The following is a 22,836-nucleotide window of genomic DNA, read 5'->3' on the forward strand; positions in this document are numbered from 1 at the left end:
ACTTCCGGCGGAGCCGCCGAGGGGGTGGGCGCGCGGGCTGCTGTGGGGCCGCTGAGGGAGCTGGTCTGGGCGGCCGGGCCCCACACGGCGCCCCCCTCGCAGCGCCTCAGCATCCGGCAGTGTGAGAGCGGGAGGGCCCTCGCGTGCGTCCGCTGCGCCCCCGCCCCGCGGCCCCACAGCTGCCTCGGGCAGGGCTGAGCCTGGAACGAAATCCTGCTCGGGCTCCGGACCTCCACCCGCCTTCCCCGCCACAGCCCGTTGCCACGCCTCTCCTCTCCGTCTCCCCTCCGATCTTCTGTTTCTTTAGGGAGGTGAGAATTTCTGCCTCAGGACAGTGTTAGGAGGAGACCAGCGCGAGGGCACGCTGTAAACCGTACACCGCTGGGGAAAGGACAAGGTGGCACTGGCTGGTCCGGGCGCCGCTGGGCGGGTCTGCAGGTCTCGCCCCCGCCCCTTGGGCTCCGGTTCCTGTCACGTACATACCGCGGTCCTCTAGACGGGGCTCCCGTGGGAGTTCAGTGGATGCCAACTTCAGAAAGAGCGAACTCAGTTGGGGCTGCTCTGAGGCTCGGTCAAGACGTTACGGCTGGAATGACCCAGAATATGCTTTTAAGATGTGACCTTTCGGGATATATGAAGAATTAGTGCCATAACCCGTTTTTTTGTCCAAGCAATTAAATGCTACAAGTAGTTTTTTTCTTTTTTTCTTTTTTTCTTTCTTTACATTGGACAGCAGGGTGGGGGAGGTGAGTGTGAAGCATCATCCACTCGTTCAAAGAATTACTACCTTTTCTGAGCAGGGCATGGTGCCATCCTATATGGTGTGTGGGGAATGATCCCTGAACAGGTATCTTGAGTTGAGCCGTATAGCAATTGTTATAAGCAGGTTTTGAGGCTACAATAGCCTGCCCTCAAGGAGTTTAGGGCCTGGTAGACAATATAAAAATATGGTGTGAGGCAAGAAGAAAGTGATAAATGCTGGAGAGGAAGTATATAGCGTTAGAGGGTTGAGAGAAAGGAATATAGTTACTCGATGGCAAAATCGAGGAGAAGGAACCACAGAAGAAAGACAGCCAGTGGAACAAAAGACAAATTCTAAGAGTATGCAGTAGCTCAGTGTGACCAGAGGATTGGATATGTGTACGGGCTTTAGAGGCCATGGAACAAAAAAAGTATAGCTGGGAATGCTATGCTGAGGGATGTTGACTTTATTTGTACGCGGTTACTCTTTGTAAGACATTATTGTTGCACTCCTAAGTAGGAAAGTAAAATAACTAGCGGATTTTAGGAAGGTTATTCTAAAAGTGTGAGGGTAAAATTGGCTGGAAAAAGAGAAGCTAAGGTACAAATGAAATGAGAGGTACTGAGGGATTCAACTGTGCTCAGGAGTGGAAAAGGTTATGACAGGGTGATTGTAGAGTGCCAGGCTGATCCTGCAGGTGACAGGATGTGCTGGGGACTGGAAGGATTGTGCACTGTTAACCATTATTAAGGGACAGAACGGTTGGAGAAGATGATGGATTCTGCTTCATACGGATTATGTTTCAAACGCTGCTGGGTGGGGGGATGCCTGGGTGGCTCAGTCGGGTAAGTGCCTGCCTTTGGCCCCAGGTTCATGATCCCAGAGTCCTGGGATTGAGCCTCTCCTGTGGGGCTCCCACAGCTCAGCTGGGAGTCTGCTTCTCCCTCTCCCTCTGCTCCTCCTTCCACTTGGGCTCTCACTCTCTCAAATAAATAAAAAGACCTTTTTTTTTTTTTCTTTTAAATGAAATGCTGTTGGTAATGTTAAGTGATGAACATGTGGTCCCTCCTGCAAAAGATGTCCTGATAGAATGGGAAGAGCATGTAAACAAGTCTTAAAACCTAGGGGAAGCAATGCAAGAGAGGCACAAGTGGAGCCTTCTAAGTGCTTTTCCTTGCTATAGATTTTCTGTGTTTAGTTTTCTTTCTGAGGGACCTTTCCTTTTTCTTGATCCTTGAACTATTGTTAATGAATGGTTCTATCTGGTGAAGTTGGTAAAGTGATCCAGTTTGTAATAAGATGAGTTACAGTGAGTATCTTTTCCCTCTCCCATATATTTCCCCTCTTACTTCCTGTTCATTTTCTTATCACTACCTTATTTTCCTGGATCCAATCCCTAGACTTCTTTCTCTGCTAACATCTCTATCTAGAAACTCCTCTACTTCTTCAGACTATTTAAGGTCCTACTTTGAGCTTCTATAGCAGTTTATTCTCCCCCATGTGGTAGCATTCAGGGCATATTTTGATGTGTCTTCCCTAACTAGGTTGCCAGCCTCTTGGAGTCAAATTTGGGTCCCAATGCCATGTAAGTGCTCCAAGGAGTGTTTGGATATGGCTTACCTCCATCAGATTCTTGTCCTGTGGATTCATGCTACTTAGGTTACTTTTCTTCCGTTTCTTAAGGTTGAAATGTTGGTAGAACCAATTTTATTTTATATATTGAAGTAGAGCTTGTTACCAAAGCCATCCAGCCACAGAAAATAGGATGGAAGAAGAACATAATTTTTTTTAAGATTTTATTTATTCATTCATGAGAGACACAGAGAGGCAGAGACACAGGCAGAGGGAGAAGCAGGCTCCATGCAGGGAGCCTGATGTGGGACTCAATCCTGGAACTCTAGGATCACGTCCTGGGCCAAAGGCAAATGCTCAACTACTGCCACCCAGGTGTCCGAAGAAGAACATAATTTTTGTCATGGGATCTACAGCCATAAGAAGTGGGATGGAGGACCTCTCTTAAACCTCTAAGCTACCATTTCTATGTGCCTGCAGGAGATTCTGTGTTGCTAACCCCACAGTATTTCTTGGATTCCTTTAAACCTGCCCACACTCTCTGTCAATAGTCTCATTTGTAAACCCTCTTCAATTGGCTAGTTTGAGTGGCATTTTCCCCCCTTATGTTTACCACCCCAGACTAAGGTGATTTTGTGGTACTTCAAAGTAGATTTTCAAAAAAAGTCTAAAAACTCCCTTTCTGTGTTAGGTCAAAGCAGACCACTTGGCAAAATATACTGTAGAGTTAGAAGATCCTTAATTCAGAACAAAGTCAAACCAGATGACTTTTCTGGCCATTTCAATTCTGAAAGTTTAGAACTCTAGACAGAATTCCACTTACAAAAAAAAAAGAATTCCACTTACAGTGAACTGATGCTTATTATTCCGATCTCATGGAAATAGGAAAATTCCATGAGCTCCGGTTTTTATTAAGGTGGGGAATTAATTTACTTAATAATATGATTAATTTTTTAACATCCATAATGCAATAGAAAATGGGTATGGGGCATGAATGGGAAGTGAGCAAAAAATGCATTGCATATGGCCATTGGTTTGAGAAAGTTCAACCTTGTTTTTTTTAACGTATTATCTTTTATTGTGGCAAAATACACATAACATAAAATACGACATTTTAACCACTTTATACATTTCAGTGATCTTTGGTACATGTACATGTTATGCAACCATCACTATTATCTAGTTCCAGAACATTTTCATTACCCCAAAAGGAAGTCCCATATGTACCCATTAAGCAGTCACTACCCATCCTCCTTCCCCCGGCCTCCCCAACAAAAGCTCCTGGCAACCACTAATCTGCTTTCTGTTTCCATGGTTTTTCTTTTTCCAGATATTTCATATAAATGAAATCATATAACATATGGCCATTTATATCTGGCTTTTTTTCAGCTAGCATAATGTTTTCAAGATTTTTCTATTTTGGGGATCCCTGGGTGGTTCAGCGGTTTAGGTCCTGCCTTCAGCCCAGGGCATGATCCTGGAGTCCCGGGATCGAGTCCCACATCATGCTCCCTCCATGGAGCCTGCTTCTCCCTCTGCCTGTGTCTCTGTCTCTGTCTCTCTCTCTGTGTCTCTCATGAATAAGTAAATAAAATATTTAAAAAAAAAAGATTTATCTATTTTGTGGCATATGTCAGTACTTTTTTTCTTTTTCTTTTCTTTTTTTTAAATTTATTTATTCATGAGAGACATAGAGAGAGAGGCAGAGACATAGGCAGAGGGAGAAACAGGCTCCCTGCAGGGAACCCGATGTGGGACTCAGTCCCAGGACCCCAGGATCATGCCCTGAGCCAAAGGCAGATGCTCAATCACTGAGCCACTCAACTGTCCCTCTTTTTCTTTTTTTTAACCTTTTAAAAATTTTATTTATTTATTCATGAGAGACAGAGAGAGGCAGAAACATAGGCAGAGAGAGAAGCAGGCTTCATGCAGGGAGCCTGACGTGAGACTCGATCCTGGGACTCTAAGATCATGCCCTGGGCCGAAGGAAGATACTCAACTGCTGATTTACCCAGGCGTCCCTTTTTAAAAATTTTTTAAAGTAATCTCTACATCCAGCATGGGGTTTGAACTCACAACTCCGAAATCAAAAATTGCACACTGCACCAACTGAGCCCACCAGGCCAGGCCCCCAGTACTTCATTTCTTTTTATGGTTAAATAATATTCCATTTTGTTTGTCCAGTCTTATGCTGCTGGGCATTTGGATTGTTTCCACCTTTTCGCTATTGGGAATAGCACTACTGTGAACATTGGTGTACATGTTTTTGTTTGAATACCCCCTTTTTTTAAAAAAGATTTTATTTATTTATTCATGAGAGACACACCACAGGCAGAAACATAGACAGAGGGAGAAGCAGGCTCCCGGAGGGGAGCCCGATGTGGGACTCAATCGCAGGACCCCGGGGATCAGGACCTGAGCCAAGGGCAGATGCTCAACCACTGAGTCACCCAGGTGCCCCATATTTCTTTTGGGTACAAACCTAAGAGTAGAATTGCAACTTTGTTTTATATATATATATATATATTTGTTTGTTTGAGAGGGAGAGAGACCACAAGCAGGAGGAGGGACAAAGGGAGAGGGAGAAAGAGAATCTCAAGCAGACTATGGGCTGAGCATGGAGCCCGACACAGGACTTGATCTCATGATCCTGAGCCAAAATCAACAGTCAGATGCCCAACTGACCAAGCCCCCCCAGGTACCCTGCAACTTTGCTTATTTTTAAAAGTCAGATAAAACTATGAAACCCAGTTACCATTCTTCCTTCAAGCATTTGTAAGATTTGTTTTCTCTCTTCATCTGGGTCTTTGCTCAGATGTTATCTCAGAGATAGCTTCCCAGGCCATATAGTGTATTTATTTGTGTTAGCCTTACTTATCACTTGTTTCTCCCCTAGAATAAAGGTCTTGAGGGCAGGGACTTAATTCTTTGTCACCACTGTCTCCTTAACACCTTGCACAGTGTCTGGAACTGTTCAGAAGCAGGTGCTGGGTAAATGCTGAATGGACACTCCCACCTGGGAGACAAGCACTCATACCCTATTGCAGGAACTGTAAATTGGTAGTACTTATTTAGAGGGTGGTTTGAGCAGCATCAGATTTGAAATGTTCATGCCCTTTGACTCCTTTCAGTTGTAGGAATTTATCTAGCCATACCTCCATATATGTGAGAAAATTCAGTGCTGTATTATTTGTAATAGTTAAAAAAATACCTACTATCCCTTATTAAGAAGTTGGTTGAATTAAATAGAATCTATCTGTATTAGCCTCCCACTGTCATAATAAAATACCACAGTCTGGGAGGCTTAAACAGCAGAAATTTACTTTCTCCTAGTTTTGGAAGCTAGAAGTCCAAGATCAAGGTGTCTTCAGAGTTGCTTTCTGCTGAGGCCTTTATTCCTGGCGTACAGATGGTTGCCTTCTTGCTGTGCCCTTACATCGCCTTTCCTCTGTGCTTATATGGAGAGAGGTCTGTGGTATCTGTTCCCTTTTTAAGGGCATTAGTCCTATCAGATTAGAGTCCAATTCTTATGACCTCATTTAACCTTAATTACCCCCTTCCAGATCATATCTGAATACAGTCACATTGGGGTCTAGGGATTCGACATATGAATTTGGAGGGGTCACAAATCAGTCCGTAATAACATCAAATTTTTTATGATAGTCACAGAGAGAGAGAGAGAGTCAGATACACAGGCAGAGGGAGAAGCAGGCTCCATGCACCGGGAGCCTGATGTGGGATTTGATCCCAGGTCTCCAGGATCGCGCCCTGGGCCAAAGGCAGGCGCTAAACCGCTGCGCCACCCAGGGATCCCCATAATAACATCAATTAAATGAAGTCCTAGGCAGCAATTTATTTATTTATTTATTTATTTATTTATTTATTTATTTAGGATTTTATTTATCTATTCATGAGAGACAGAGAGAGAGGCAGAGACATAGGCAGAAAGAGAAGCAGGCTCCCCGAGAGGAGCCAGATGCAGGATGCAATCCTAGACCCCAGGATCACTCCCCAAGCCAAAGGCAGACACTCAACCACTAAGCCACCCAGGCATCCCCCACGTAGCAATTTAAAAGAATGAGTTAGATCTAGTGTGCAAACAATGAAAAATAGCCAAGAAATGTTGAGTTAAAAGAGGCATGTTTAAAAAAAAGACATGTTTTATTATTGTATATTTATGAACCGTGTTTTTAATTTTTGTTTATTGTTAAAGATTTTATTTATTTATTTGACAGAGAATGAGAGGGAGAGAGCGCACAAGCAGGGGAGCAACAGGGAGAGGGAAAGGGAGAAGCACTGTCTCCATGGAATAGAGATCCCAACCCAGGGCTGAATCCCAGGAGCTGAAAGCCGATGCCTGACTGAGCCATCCAGGCACCCCCCCCAACTGTGTTGTGTTTTTTTTTTTTTAAAGACCATGTGGGGATCCTTGGGTGGCGCAGCAGTTTGGCGCCTGCCTTTGGCCCAGGGCGCGATCCTGGAGACCTGGGATCAAATCCCACATCGGGCTCCCGGTGCATGGAGCCTGCTTCTCCCTCTGCCTGTGTCTCTGCCTGTGTCTCTGCCTCTCTCTCTCTCTCTCTCTCTCTCTGTGACTATCATAAATAAATAAATTAAAAAAAAATAAAGACCATGTGTTTGTATATATGTCTATGTAAGCATAGAACATTTCTGGAAGAATATATCAGAACTGTTTTTTTGTTTTGTTTTGTTTTGTTTTGCTTTTGTTTTTTTAAGTAAGCTCTAAACCCAATATGGGGCTTGAATTCATGACCCGGAGATTGAGAGTCACATGCTTGACTGACCAAGCCAGCCAGGCGCCCCTATATTAGAACTGTTAACTATGCAGCTAAATCAGAGTCTCTTAGTTTTCACTTTATACTCTTCTACATTGTTGGAGTTTGAGTGGCCAAAAGTATGTATTCCTTTTATGATAATAAGCATTTGGATGTGCAGGGCTCCTGAGAAAGAAATCTGGTTATAATGGTAGCCTTTAGCACACCTGTACTAGCTAGCCATGCATGCGTTTTCAAATATATTAAACTCAGATGTACATTTCTTTTTAAAACTTATATTTACTTTCTATTATAATTAAATAATAATTCTATAATAATTTCAAATATACACAAAAGTAACGAGATAGCATATGTCATGCCATGGACCTTGAGTGTCCCTGCAAGTTCTTGTTGGTTATATCGAGAATGCAAGGCCCTACCTGCTCTTCACCTAGGCTGTTGCTCAGGGTTCTGTTTTCAGCAAGAAACCTTGAGAGATGAATATTGTCTCCCCTCGGACAAGGGCAGACCTAACTTCACTTGCTATAAAAATGTAATCTCCCAAGTTCATTGTAACCCTCTGATAATGAAACACTATGTGAGCAGATAACTATGGTCAACGCTTTTGCATCACAGCCAGGAAATGTGGGGGGCATTGGGAACTGTTACAAACCAACATGAAGCTCTGGCTACAGCTTTTGCTGAGGTTGAAGTCCTTTGTGTCTGACTCAGGAATCTTGTGTCTTCTGTCAGCACCTATGAAATAGTAAAAGGGTAGCTACCAGTTTAGCTTGTAAATTGGGTAAAATTCCAGACCTGCACTTGCATAGTTCCTCACAATGACCCAATGTCCACTGCCCCAGATTTTTTCAATCAAATCCTATCATTTCATTTGTAATTATACCAGAGTGCATCTCTGTAAGATTTTATTCAGCACAACCATAAAATTAATTTTATACCTTGAGAGGCCAGTAAATCCTTAATATCATTTACATAATAACTGAAATATAGATAAATTCCTTTAGGTAAATTCAAAACTTATCCTGGTCCTTTGCACCAGTATTTTAAGTTTGGTACTGTTGCAACATTGAAACATGAATATATTTCATTTATATGTGGACTTCTTTTGAAGCCTTGGGTTAATTTTTTGGTCCCAAACTGCAGAAAAAGGGGGATTTGGGTAATGGAGTATCACATTTTTCAGTACACAGTAAACACCTATAAATCAGTTATTTCTGACAAAAGCTCTAGTTAATTAACATCACTGGCCAAATTGTACAAATCAGTTATTCACAATCTTAGAAAATATTTATTGGTAAACTGGAAAGAGAATGTATAGCTGCCAGACTCCTTTTTTTTTTTTTTTTTTAAGATTTTTTTTTTCAAGTAGACTCCATGCCCAATGTGGGACTCAAATTCACAACGCCAAGATGAAGAGTAGCATGTTCCATCCACTGAGCCAGCCAGGCATCCCCCAGGCTGCTTTTTAGCTCTCACTGTTAACCATGGTACTGTGAAGGGCCAACATAGAGGCTTTTTTAAAAACATGAATGGGGGGAATCCCTGGGTGGCTCAGTGGTTTGGCACCTCTCTTCGGCCCAGGGCATGGCCCTGGAGTCCCCGTATGAGTCCCGCATCAGGCTCCCTGCATGGAGCCTGTTTCTCCCTCTGCCTATGTTGTGTCTCTGCCTCTCTCTCTCTCTCTCTGTGCCTCTCATGAATAGATAATAAAATCTTTAAAAAATAAAAACAAATAAAAACGTGAATGAAACTGACTTCGGTCAAGGTAGCGTTTTTTCTTTTTTTTTTCTTTTTATTTATTCATGAGAGGCACAGAGAGAGAGAGAGGCAGAGACACAGGCAGAGGGAGAGGGAGAAGCAGGCTCCATGCAGGGAATCTGATGTGGGACTTGATTCCGGGTCTCCAGATCATGCACCCGGCTGAATGTGGCGCTAAACCGCCAGGCCACCGGGGCTGCCCTGGTCAAAGTAGCTTTGATGCCACTTTTATACCACTCCCTTTCTTCCAAACACATGGTAAAATTAATAAAAGATTAAAATTACATATCTATATTCAAAAACAAGATAAACATTTATGTTGACTAGAAACAGAGCTGTAATCTTTCTGGGCTATGGATCCAGAACTAGAGGCAGTTTTAAGTTTATAACCTATAAGGTAATATGATTGAGTGGGTGGAGACAAGTGCCTCTAGTAATGTGAATAACTGGGCCCCAGTTTATTGTGTGCATTTAAGAATTTAGGTGGGGCTCCCTAAATTTAACAGAGACTGGAAAAATCCACAACCCATCCATGCCTGAAGCTGTAGCTTATATCAAATTGTATCCTTAGGAAGTAGACAGGACTTTGAATGAAGATCTAAACCCACTTGGTGCATGGATCTCCTGTCCATTTTATAGTGGAAACCAAGTCTCCAGTTTCTGGTTGAGGCTCCTGAATGATTGAGTAGAGATTATCACAAAACCATTGGGAAGGGCATACATGTATTGGGAAAAAAATCCGGTTTCATGAGTTTATAAATCAAGCTTTCGAAACATACAAGAAAACCTAGCCAAAAGAAAGAACCAAAAAAAAAAAAAAAATCAGCGTCAAGAGATGAGTTCAGGGGATCCCTGGGTGGCGCAGCGGTTTGGCGCCTGCCTTTGGCCCAGGGCGCGATCCTGGAGACCCGGGATCGAATCCCACATCGGGCTCCCAGTGCATGGAGCCTGCTTCTCCCTCTGCCTATGTCTCCGCCTCTCTCTCTCTCTCTCTCTGTGTGACTATCATAAAAAAAAAAAAAAAAAAAAAAAAAAAAAAAGAGATGAGTTCACAGCAATCAAATGAAAATAACAGAGTAACCTGATAACTTTAAAATATGTATTGGGCAGCCCGAGTGGTTCTGCGGTTTAGCTCCGCCTTCGGCCCAGGGCCTGATCCTGGGGACCCGGACCCGGAATCGGAATCGAGTCTCATGTCAGGCTTCCTACATGGAGCCTGCTTCTCCCTCTGCCTGTGTCTCTGCCTCTCTTTCCCTCTCTCTGTGTCTCTCATAAATAAATAAATAAATAAAATCTTTTTAAATTTTGTTAGTTAAAAAAAAAAAAACAATCACATGAACTAATATTAGAAAAGTATACTGGCAAATTTTAATTTACTATTGACTGTTAAAATAATTTTGTGTGTGTGTGCATGTAAAAATAAGAGTTGAAACTAAAATTTTAGGTAAAGGGCAGCCCTGGTGGCGCAGCGGTTTAGCGCCGCCTGCAGCCCAGGGCATGATCCCTAAGACCCTAGATCGAGTCCCACGTCAGGCTTTCTGTATGATGCCTGCTTCTCCCTCTGCCTGTGTCTCTGCCATTCTGTGTGTGTGTGTGTCATGAATAAATAAAATCTTTAAAAAATATATATTGTTTTCAAGGACCCAGGTTCTTAACATTTTCTGTTTCCCATCTCCGGAGTAGGTCCTATCCTCAGGTTTCTAGCAAGATGGCTTTAGCCTTTCTCATAAAGTTTTTTTTTAATCTTTTTTTATTTTTTTTATTTTTAAAGATTTTATTTATTTATTCATGAGACACAGAGAGAGAGAGAGAGAAGCAGAGACATTGGCAGAGGGAGAAGCAGGCTCCATGCAGGGAGCCGGATGTGGGACTTGATCCCGGGTCTCCAGGATCACGCCCTGGGCTGAAGGCAGTGCTAAACCTCTGAGCCACCCGGGCTGCCCTCTCATAAAGTTGTTTTGTTTTTTTTTTTTTTTCCTCATAAAGTTTCAAGACTCCTTTATCATGTTTCTCTGACCACAACTGGACACCATTTTGTGACTTTATCCCTGCTAATGGGAAAAGAGTCACCCCTTAGGGCAATTGTGCCCATCCCTGATTCTGGAGGAGTCAGCTCTTATGCAGGAGGAAGATAAAGACAATACATAATTTAGGATTTTGTTAGAAACTTTTACTTAGGGGCGCCTAGGTGGCTCAGCCATTTAGCATCCAACTCTCGGTTTCAACTCAGGTCATGATCTCAGAGTCATAAGATCGAGTCTTACATCAGGCTCTGTGCTCAGTGTGGAGTCTGCTCAAGATTCTCTCCTCCCTCTCTCTCTCTCTCTCTCTCAAATAAATAAATCTTTTTTAAAAAAGAAAATTGGGGACACCTGGGTGGCTGGGAGAGGTGGGGCACCTAAAACACTTTTGGGGTGCCCAAGTACTCAGTCCATTGAGCATTGGACTCTTGATTTTAGCTCAGGCCTTGATCTCAGGGTGGTGGGCTCAAGCCCTGCCTCAGGCTCTATACTCAGCATGGAGTTGGCTTGAGATTACATTTCCTTTTTTTTTTTAAGATTATTTATTTATTTATTAGAGACACCCAGAGAGAGGCAGAGACATAGGAAGAGGGAGGAGAAACAGGCTCCATGCAGACAGCCCAATGTGGGACTCGATCCCAGGACTCCAAGATCACTCCCTGAGCCAAAGGCAGATGCTCAACCACTGAGCCACCCAGGCATCCCTGAAATTGCCTTTCTGCTGCTCCTCCTTGCTTATGCTCCTCCTGCTTAAATAAATAAAATTAAAAAAAAAAAAAAAGAAAGAAAGAAAAAGAAAAGGGGATGCCTGGGGTGGCTCAGTGGTTGAGCATCTGCCTTTGGCTCAGGGATCAGGGATCGTGTTCAACATTGCACTCTCCGCAAGGAGCCTGCTTCTCCCTCTGCCTATGTCTCTGTCTCTCTCTGTGTATCTCTCATAAAATAAATAAATCTTAAAAAAAAAAAAAAAAAGGAGGGCAGCCCGGGTGGCTCAGCGGTTTAGCGCCGCCTTTGGCCCAGGGTATGATCCTGGAGACCCTGGATAGAGTCCCATGTCGGGCTCCCTGCATGGAGCCTGCTTCTCCCTCTGCCTGTGTCTCTGTCTCTCTCTTTCCCTGTGTCTCTCTGAATAAATAAATAAAATCTTTTTTTTTTTAATTTTTAAAAAGGAAAGGACAGTAGCAGCAAGGAAAAACCATGGTAAACAGGGGAAAAACATATAAGATGATTGTAATACATTAAAACATACCAATGATGGGCAGCCCGGGTGGCTCAGCGGTTTAGCGCCGCCTTCAGTCCAGGGCCTGATCCTGGAGTCACCAGATCGAGTCCCACAACGAGCTCCCTGCATGGAGCCTGCTTCTCCCTCTGCCCGTCTCTGCCTCTCTCTCTCTCTCTCTCTCTGTCTCTCATGAATAAATAAATAAAATCTTTTTAAAAAATAAAAAATAAAACATACCAATGATAACAATGAATGTAAAAGACGTAAACTTGCCTGCTTATTGGCCACACACTAGGGAATTCTACGACCAGTCAGCCAGATAGTGGGTCTTTTGGGGAGCACTATTTGGGTCGAGTGGGAAATGTAATACTTCTATTAAACACTAGAGGTCAGCAGTATTCATTACTGAACCCTCTCTTCCTACCTATCCCCCACCCTCCACCCCCCACCCTCGGTGAGACCTGCTATAATATACCCAGAGTCTCAGGAATCAGGAATGAAGGATGTGTTTCTTTTATTTTTTATTTTTTTGGATGTGTTTCTTTTAGAGCTAGCTGACTGACATACAATCTTTCATCTAAGTATCATTTCTAAATTAAAAAAAAAACATTTTGGGAGCACCTGGGTGGCTCAGTTGATTGTGCATCAGACTCTTGATTTCAGCTAAGTTTATGGTCTGGAGGTCCTGAGGTGGAGCCCCAAGTCAGACTCCATACTCCATGGGGAGCCAGCTTGGGATTTTCTCTCTCTCTTTGCCCCTCCCCAACTCACACTGTCTCTTTCTCTTTCTCTTTCTCTCTTTCTCTTTCTAACTCTAATAAGTATTTTTTAAAAACCCATTTTTATAGCACTAGAATTTTAGCTAACTCAAAATAGTTAGCTAAAATGGCCAAGAATGTATTTAAGTGCCTGGAAGATCTAGCAGACCCAGAGGTCAGCTTCTTTATGGATTCCACTTCTTACTTGATGGGAATCAGTTAGATGTTCTGCGAACAACTTCTTTAGTTATGACGATTCAAACAGGCCATAGGCAGCTAGAGAGCCTTCATAAGATTTTCTAAGGACAATTAGATTTATACATGTTAATGTCTTTACTGTTGTGAAAGGCTGTTCTCTTTTCAGCTAACAGTTACCATGGAAAGTCATATGGCTTGTTCACTGACTGGGAGGTATGTTACCAGATGGGATTCTTTTTTTTTATTATTATTTTATTTATTCATTCATGAGAGACACAGAGAGAGAGAGAGGCAAAGACACAGGCAGAGGGAGAAGCAGGCTCCATACAGGGAGCTCGATGTGGGACTCGATCCCGGGACTCCAGGATCATGCCCTGGGCCGAAAGCAAGCACCAAACCACTGAACCACCCAGGGATCCCCCACCAGATAGGATTCTTTTCCTCACTTTCATCTCTTTATTTTATCACAAGCTTACTGGACTTTGTTTTAGGTCCTTTTAGAAGAAGCATACAATGAGAGGTCCTGGGTAGTTCAGTGGGTTAAGCATCTGCCTTTGGCTCAGGTCAGGATCCCGGGGTCCTGGGATCAAGCCCCACATTGGGCTCCCTGCTCAGTGGAGAGTCTACTTCTCCCCCTCGCACATTCTCTGTCTCTCATGGGTTCTCTCACATGCTCTCTCTCATTTACTTTCTCTCAAGTAAATTTAAAAAATATTTAATAGGGATCCCTGGGTGGCACAGTGGTTTGGCGCCTGTCTTTGGCCCAGGGTGCGATCCTGGAGACCCAGGATCGAGTCCCACGTTGGGCTCCTGGTGCATGGAGCCTGCTTCTCCCTCTGCCTGTGTCTCTGCCTCTCTCTCTCTCTCTCTGTGACTGTCATAAATAAATAAAAATTAAAATTAAAAAAAATTAATAAAAATAATAACAATTTTTAGAAAAGAAGAAGATGAACTGGGATTCATAAAGGGGAGCACCTTTCAGCTCTAGCCAGTTGTCCAGTTTTGCCAATTTCATCTTTACTTTTATCTTTACTATGTTAATTCTAGCAGCAGTGGCTACTAGTCCACAGTCTCCAACTGCAATGAACATTTGGTTACTTGGGCTGAATTTAAAACCAGCAATTATATTTAACTTGTGCTTAAGCAGACAATAGCTCATTTTAACTTCATTTATCTGATACCATCATGTGGGAACATAATTTCATTGTGTTACTGAGATATATTATTATGGCCCATCATAGATAACTAATAACATTGTAGAATCAGTATGAATTGGCTAATGATATCTCTTCTTTCTGGTTTGACTACCAATGGATAGAACTTTTAAAGTTGAGCTGCAAAATTCACCTTTTGTTAAATGCCTTTTCCAGAAGTGAACTGTGTCTTTGTGAAAGTTTTATTTTATTTAAGTGCACATGCTTATAGTAGGGTGGAGGGGCAGAGGGAGAGAGAATCTCAAGCAGACTCCATGCTTAGTGCAGAGCCCTACACGGGGCTCAATCTCACAACCTTGAGATTATGACCTGAGCCAAAATAGTCACTCAGCCCACTGAGCCACCCAGGCACCCCAATTTGTTGAAGTTTTAAAACCAGTAATGAATTCTCAGAATTTCTACTTTGGGTATGAATTATTTGTACACAGAAAAACCAAAGGAAAAAAACGATCTAATTTTTGGGATGCCGGGGAGGCTCAGTGGTTTAGCGTCTGCCTTTGGCTCAGGGCATGATCCCAGGATCCAGGATTGAGTCCCATATCGGGCTCCCTGCATGGAGTCCGGTTCTCCCTGCCTATGTCTCTGCCTCTCTGTGTGTCTCTCTCATGAATAAATAAATAAAACCTTTAAAAACAACAACAACAATTTAATTTTCAAAATAAGATTCAGTGTTAAGGGACTCCTGGATGGGTCAGCAGTTGAGTGTCTGCCTTCAGCTCAGGGTGTGATCCCAGGATCCAGGATTGAGTCCCACATCCAACTCCCTGCAAGGAGCCTGCATCTCCCTCTGCCTAAGTCTTTGCCTCTGTGTGTGTGTGTCTCTCGTGAATAAATAAATAAATCCTTTTTTTTTTTTAAGATTCTATTTATTTATTCACGAGAGACACACACAGGGAGGCAGAGACACACAGAGAGAGGCAGAGGGAGAAGCAGGCTCCATGCAGGGATCCTGACGTGGGACTCAATCCCAGGTCTCCAGGATCATGCCCTGGGCCGAAGGCGGTGCTAAACCGCTGAGTCACCCAGGCTGCCCTTAAAAAACAAACAAACAAACAAAAACAGAACACCTCAGTATTAAAACCCCTGAGCAATTTAAAGTATCATCAAAGTGGTAAAACTAATATCTGGTGCAGGAAGTCAAGAGAATGGTGATCTCCGAGATAAAGAAGCAGTAGTAGGGACACCTGGGTGGCTCTACAGCTTGGCGCCTGCCTTCCGCCCTGAGCAGGATCCTGGAGTGCTGGGATCAAGTCTCGCATCAGGTTCCCTGCATGGAGCCTACTTCTCCCTCTCCCTCTCCCTCTGCCTGTGTCTTTGCCTGTCTCGCTCTCTGTGTCTATCATGAATAAATAAATAAAATCTTAAAAAAAAAAAAAAAAGAAGCGGTAGTAGTTGGGGAAGACATGGAGAGAAGCTTCTAGTCTGGTTCCCAGGTTCTAGTTCATGACCTGAGTGATGGTTACACAGGCATGTCCATTTGGTCATAATCTGTCAAGCCTTGTACTTATGATTTATAGGCGTTTTTGTAAGTACATCGTACTCCAGTAAAATTTTTAAAAATTGTTATTTACTGAGCTTTGCTTTCATCCAAACTGCATCCTAAATTTCCATCAGGTAAAGGAAAATTTTCCAGGGTATTCTTTACCCTGCCTTTTTTTTTTTTTTTTTTTACCCTGCCTTTAAAAAAATTTGGTTCCTTTGTGTTCTAGGAGTGGTGCTGAGAAGTATTCCCCAGTTTATTCGAATCAAGACTCAGGGAAGGGCAGCCCAGGAGGCTCAGCGGTTTAGCGCCACCTTCAGCCCAGGGCCTGATCCTGGAGATGAAATAGTAGATGGTTTGCCATTAGACCTTAGTTGGTTTTGTATGTTTGTTTGAAATTAAGAATGGCGGGACGTGTGGGTGGCTCAGCAGTTAAGCATCTGCTTTCCGCTCAGGGAGTGATCCTGGAGTTCTGGGATCGAGTCCCACATCGGGCTCCCTGCATGGAGCCTGCTTCTCCCTCTGCCTGTGTCTCTGCCTCTCTCTGTGTCTCTCATGAATAAATAAATAAAATCTTTTAAACAATGAAATTAAGAATAGAGCTGACTTAGAGCACTTTATTTTTTTTAAGATTTATTTTTATTTATTTATTCATGAGAGACACACACAGAGAGAGAGAGAGAGAGGCAGAGACACAGGCAGAGGGAGAAGCAGGCTCCATGCAGGGAGCCCGATGTGGGACTCGATCCTGGGTCTCCAGGATCACACCCCAGGCTGCAGGCGGCGCCAAACTGTTGTGCCACCGGGGCTACCCTTAGAGCACTTTATTAATCTTAGAATCCCGGGAGAGAGGTATATGTTTCTTCGAGTTCCTTTGTAGTGCTTTTTCTCCCCCCACCTTTTTTTAATTTTTATTTTATTTTATTTTAAAGATTTTATTTATTTATTCATGAGAGACACAAAGAGAGAGAGGCAGAGACACAGGCAGAGGGAAAAGCAGGCTCCATGCAGGGAGCCCGACGTGGGACTTGATCCCAGGACCCCCACCTTTTTTTTAAAACAATACTCGTAGGGACACCTGGCTGGCTCAGTCAGTAGAGCATACCACTCTTGATCTTAGGGTTCTGATTCCAAGCCCCGTGTTGGGCGTGGAGCCTACATAAAATTAATAATAAATACATTAAAAAGAAACAACATAGGGGATCTCTGGGTGGCTCAGCGGTTTGGTGCCTGCCTTTGGCCCAGGGCGCGATCCTGGAGTCCCGGGATCGAGTCCCACATAAATTGAACACCAATAAAAAATAAAAAAAAACATAGTACTTATAAACACAGAGTTTTAAATTCTTTATAAAACAAGAAAGGTACTGAAATGAAGAATAAGAGATTATACACAAATACAAATAATTTTTTTATTGGAAGTACTAGTATATTCCACTTCAATTACCTAAAGTTGTCTGAACTACTTCGAGTTCACTAATGTGTACACCCAAGTGGAGTAAGGGAAAACAGCTGCAATGGAACAAAAGTTGGTCTATAGCTTGTGGGTTTTTTGCTTTTTTGTTTTTAAACCTTCCTTTCTATTCTTTGGTGAGGGCAGAACCCTTTGTAACACAGTGATACTGTTGGCAGTCTGAGACTCAGCTGGACATCATTAACTAGTTTAATAACAATGTCTTAGGTGTAGGTTAAATGCCCAGACTGTGTTTTATATTTTGAGTATATAAGACATGTACATCACCCCGAAGGAGTGTTCAGTTAGCAGGATGGACTGATATGTTTGTTCATCCATCCCATCATTCCTTCAGCTTTTCATTTATTTAATAGATACTCAAATTGTGCCAGACAGGATGCTTGGTACTGGAGTACAAGGGTGAATAAGACAGAAAAGTTGCTATATTCAAGGAACTTGTATTTCTTGAGAAAGAAACAAAAGAATGACACAAAAATACAAAAAGCGTGTGTGTGTGTGTATACACACACACACGCACATATACACATGCATATATATTACATATAATATATATTAATATAATATATATATTACATATAATATATATGTTTAATATAATATATATATTTACTAGTTGTGATATGTGTCATAAAAGAAACAGATAAGGGGTAGAGAGAGTACCAGCTGTAGGCAGGATTGGAGACATAACCTCCTTTAAATTGAATAGTTAGGAACAGTGGATAAGGATCAGTAGGACCTTTTGGCTGGAAGTAATCAAACGCCAACCAAAGATGACATAAACTGAGAAGACATTAACTCACCTAAAAGAGGTGTGGACATAGGCGGTAGTAGGTTTGGATCAGTTTCCCCACTTGGTTCCTAAATGGCTGACATAACTCGAGGCATCCTAACCTAACTCAACCACATGGAGGATGGATGGAGGTCTTCTCCCTGCTGCTCCTTTTTTTTTTCTCCAGAGAGAGAAAGAGCACAATGGGTAGGGACAGAGGGAGAGGGAGAGAGAATCTCAAGCAGGCTCCATGCTGAGCATGGAACCCCATGGGGGACTCAGTCTCATGATCCTGAGATCATGACCCGAGCCAAAATCAAGAATGGAGGTTTTACCAGCTGGGCCACCAAGATGCTCATCCCTAATGCTCCCCCCCACCTTTTTTTTTTAAATTTAAATTTTAGATAGTTGGGATCCCTGGGTGGCGCAGCAGTTTGGCGCCTGCCTTTGGCCCAGGGCGCGATCCTGGAGACCTGGGATCAAATCCCACATCGGGCTCCTGGCATGGAGCCTGCTTCTCCCTCTGCCTGTGTCTCTGCCTCTCTTTCTCTCTCTGTGTGACTATCATAAATAAATAAATAATTTAAAAAATTTTAGATAGTTAAGATGGAGTACAATATCGGTATCTGGAGTAGAATTCAATGATTCATCGCTTACATACAACACCCAGTGGTGCTCGCTTTGGTAGCACATATACATACAACACCCAGCGCTTATCATAACAAGTACCCTCTTTAATACCCATCACCCATCTAGCCCATCCCCCACCTCCTTCCCTCTATCAACCCTCAGTTTGTTCCCCATCATTAAGAGTCTCTTATGGTGGGATGCCTGGCTGGCTCAGCGGTTGAGCACCTGACTTTGGCCCAGGGCGTGATCCTGGAGTTCTAGGATTGAGTCCCACATCTGGCTCCCTGCAGGGAGCCTGCTTCTCCCTGCTTCTCTGTGTCTCTCATGAATAAATAAATAAAGTCTTAAAAAAAAAAAAAAGAGTCTCTTATGGCTTATTTCCCTCTTTTTTCTTTTCTCCATTCCCATATGTTCATCTGTTTTCTTTCTTAAGTTCCACATATGAGTGAAATCATATGATGTCTGCCTTTCTCTGGCTGACTTATTTCACTTAGCATAATGCACTCGAGCTCCAGCCACATTATTGCAAACGGCAAAGTTTCATTCTTTTTGATGGTTGGGTAATGGGATATTTCCCATTGTGTATATATACCACATCTTCTTTATCCATCCATCAGTCAATGGACATTTGGGCTCTCTCCATAGTTTGGCTACTGTTGATAATGCTGCTATAAACATAGGGGTGCATGTATCCCTTTAAATCTGTATTTTTGTATCCTTTGGGTAAATACCTCGGAATGAAATTGCTGGGTCCTAGGGTAGTTCTATTTTTAACCTTTAAAAATAGAGGTTTGGGGATCCCTGGGTGGCTCAGCGGTTTAGAGCCTGCCTTTGGCCCAGGGCGTGATCCTGGAGTCCCGGGATCAAGTCCCATATCAGGCTCCCTGCATGAAGCCTGCTGCTCCCTCTGCCTGTGTCTCTGCCTCTCTCTCTCTGTGTCTCTTGTAAATAAATAAAATCTTTAAAAATAAAACATAAAAAAATAAATAAATAAAAATAGAGGTTTGAGGAACCTCCATACTGTTCTCCAGAGTGGCTGTACCAGTTTGCATTCCTAACAGTACAAGAGAGTTCCCCTTTCTCCATATCCTGGTCAACACCTATTTTTTCTTGTGTTGTTAATTTCAGCCATCCTGTCAGGTGTGAGATGGTATTTTATTGTGTTTTTGATTTGTATTTCCCTAATAATGAGTGATGTTGAGCATCTTTTCATGTGTCTGTTAGCCATCTGGATGTCTTTTTTTGGAAAAGTGTCTATTCATGTCTTCTGCCCATTACTTAACTGGGTTACTTGTTCTTTGGGTGTTGAGTTTGATAAGTTCATTATAGATTTTGGATGCTAACCTGCTGATCCTTTTTATCAGGGAGAAGTATTTCCCCTAGAAATCCCAACAGACTTCTCCAACTTCTCACGAATCAGATTTTGGTGATTTGGCTGTCTCTTACTCAACCCTGTGGAATTACATGACAGTCTTAAAACAGTGAAGGTCTGGGGTATGCTGGACCCAGGCACCATTGGTGGCAGGCAGGACTGCAGAGCTGCTCCCAGCATGGCTGGGGCGGGGACAGGGCTCTGACTAGCTCCCATTGCTTGCTCCCCCAGGCCTAGAGGCAGCAGCCATGTGCCCAGCCAGAATGACATGATCCTGAAGCCCAATTTCCACAAGCACAGCAGCAGCACATAGCCACATGGTTCAATCAGCCAGAGTGGAAGATCCACAGACATCAGACCCGGCAAGCTCTGGCATACCCAGGCACCCTGTGGCTGGATCCATTGGACCCATGGTGAGGAATCACACCAAGGTGCAAGCTGGCAGGGGCTTCAGCTTAGAAGAGTTACATGGGGGAGGCTGGCATCCACAAGAAGGTGGCATGGACCATTGGGATGTCAGTGGATCCAAGAAGGCAGATGGAAGAAGTCCGCAGAGCCCCTGTAGGCCAAAAGGCAGCAGCTGAAGGAGTGAGGTTCTGGACTCATCCTCTTCCCCAGGAAGCCCTTTGCCCTCAAAGAGGGAGACTACTCTGCTGAAGAACTCAAATTGGCCCAGATGACAGGGTTGATGATACCCATACAGAATGTCCATAAAAAGGAGAAAGTCAGGGAGTCTGGGTGGCTCAGTTGGTTAAGCATCTGTCTTTGGCTCAGGTGGTGATCCCAGAGTCCTGGGATCAAGATCTGCATGAGGTTCCTGCTTCTTCCTCTCCCTCTGCTGCTCTCCTTGCTTGTGTGCGTTCTCTCTCTGTGTCAAATAAATAAAATCTTAAAAAAAAAGGGATCCCTGGGGTGGCTCAGCGGTTTAGCGCCTGCCTTCGGCCCAGGGTGTGATCCTGGGGTCCCGGGATCAAGTTCCGCATCAGGCTCCCTGCATGAAACCTGCTTCTCCCTCTGCCTGTGTCTCTATCTGTGCCTCTCGTGAATAAATAAATAAAATCTTAAAAAAAAAAAAAAAAAAAAAGGAAAAGCCACAGTCATTACAAAGAACTTCCAGGCCAGTCTTCCCATGGCCTGTGCAAGTGCCTGGCTCTTTGACTTCCAGGCAAAAAGGGCCAAGAAAGTTCCAGAACAGGATTTTTTTTTTTTTTTTTTCAGAACAGGATCTTGAAAAGAAAAAAACACACAGTACAGGCTCATACTCTGGGGCAAGGGAAAGGGAAGCTGTCCACCCAACAAAATTAGTGTTCTGCTAGCAGGCAAGCAGCAGAGAATGGCTGTTGAGAGGGTGGACAACAGTGTCTGGCTGGGAAACCTCTCTAAATTGGTGACATTCAAATTGAAACCTCAAGGAGAGGAATTTGCTTGCAATGGGTAGGGTGGGGAGAAACAGTCTTCTAAGAGAAGGGGAAAAAAGTGCAAAAATCCTAAGGCACTGAAGAATGCAGTGTGTGACCCAGAGAATATAATCCAAGCTCTCATTGCCTTTACACTTGCTCTTCCCCAGAAGCACTGACTGGCTTCCCCACCTTCTCCAACGTTTTCTTCATAAGCCTCATGTAAAATTTGTACCCCCAATGTCTCATGTCCCCTTCTCATGCTTTATATTCTCCCCCTTAAACTTATTGCTATTTAACATACTGTGTATTTATTTTTCTATTAAACATTGGCTTGCTTTATAAGGGCAAGGGATTTGGTCCATTTTGTTCACTGCTTCATTCCTATCAGAACAGTTATCTAAGACGTACTGAGGCCTCAATGGATTTTATTTTATTTTTATTTTTATAAAAAATTTTATTTATTTATTCATGAGAGACACACAGGGATGGGCAGCCTGGGTGGCTCAGCAGTTTGAACGCCTGCCTTCGGCCCAGGGTGTGATCCAGGAGTCCGAGGATCGAGTCCCACGTTGGGCTCCCTGCATGGGGCCTGCTTCTCCCTCTGCCTGTGTCTCTGCCTCTTTCTCTCTCTCTCTCTCATGAATAAATAAATAAAATCTTAAAAAAGCAAAACAAAACACATATATTTCTTAAAAAAAAGAGAGAGAGAGAGACACACACACACAGGGAGAGGCAGAGACATAGGCAGAGGGAGAAGCAGACTCCCTGCAGGGAGCCCAATGGGGGACTCAGTCCCAGGACCCTGGGATCATGACCGGAGCCAAAGACAGACGCTCAAGCACTGAGTCACCCAGGCGCCCCTATGGATTTTAGATATTCTTCTGTTAGTAATTTAGAATAGGAGAAGAAAGTCCAACTTAACTATGGCTCATCCATAAAGCAGACAGTGGAAACTATAGTTGAGAGTGATGAGCAGCTTTGCACTCAGTGGCTTCCACACCTAGGTAATCATTGTGCATTATTTGCTCTTTTATCCATCTATATTGAGCAGAGAACTTTCCAAAAGAAAATAATATCACAGCCATCCTGACCTGAGAGGAAATGGAGTCAACCAGAGGTTTCACTATGATGTGTTTAGGTGTGACTTTTTCTTTACTTCTTTCCCTTCTTGGGGCTCTAGGTCTCCTTGACTCTAAGGATTATTGTTAGAAATAATTTTTTGTTTCTTTTTTTAAAATTAACTAATTAACTAGGGCAGCCCCGGTGGCGCAGTGGTTTAGCACCGCCTGCAGCCCGGGGTGTGACCCTGGAGACCTGGGATGGAGTCTCTCATCGGACTCCCTGCATGGAGCCTGCTTCTCCCTCTGCCTGTGTCTCTACCTCTCTCTCTTTCTCTCTCTCTGAATAAATAAATAAATAAATCTTTAAAAAAA

General features: G+C 43.3%; 1 pseudogene; it reads left to right on the forward strand.

Moving 5' to 3' along the window:
* The first annotated feature begins 12,996 nt into the window (after positions 1-12,996).
* Positions 12,997-20,908, forward strand: LOC144291096 (large ribosomal subunit protein eL13 pseudogene; annotated as a pseudogene).
* Positions 20,909-22,836: the final 1,928 nt, after the last annotated feature.

Source organism: Canis aureus, chromosome 19, assembly GCF_053574225.1.
Source record: "Canis aureus isolate CA01 chromosome 19, VMU_Caureus_v.1.0, whole genome shotgun sequence".
NCBI classification, from domain to species: domain Eukaryota; kingdom Metazoa; phylum Chordata; class Mammalia; order Carnivora; family Canidae; genus Canis; species Canis aureus.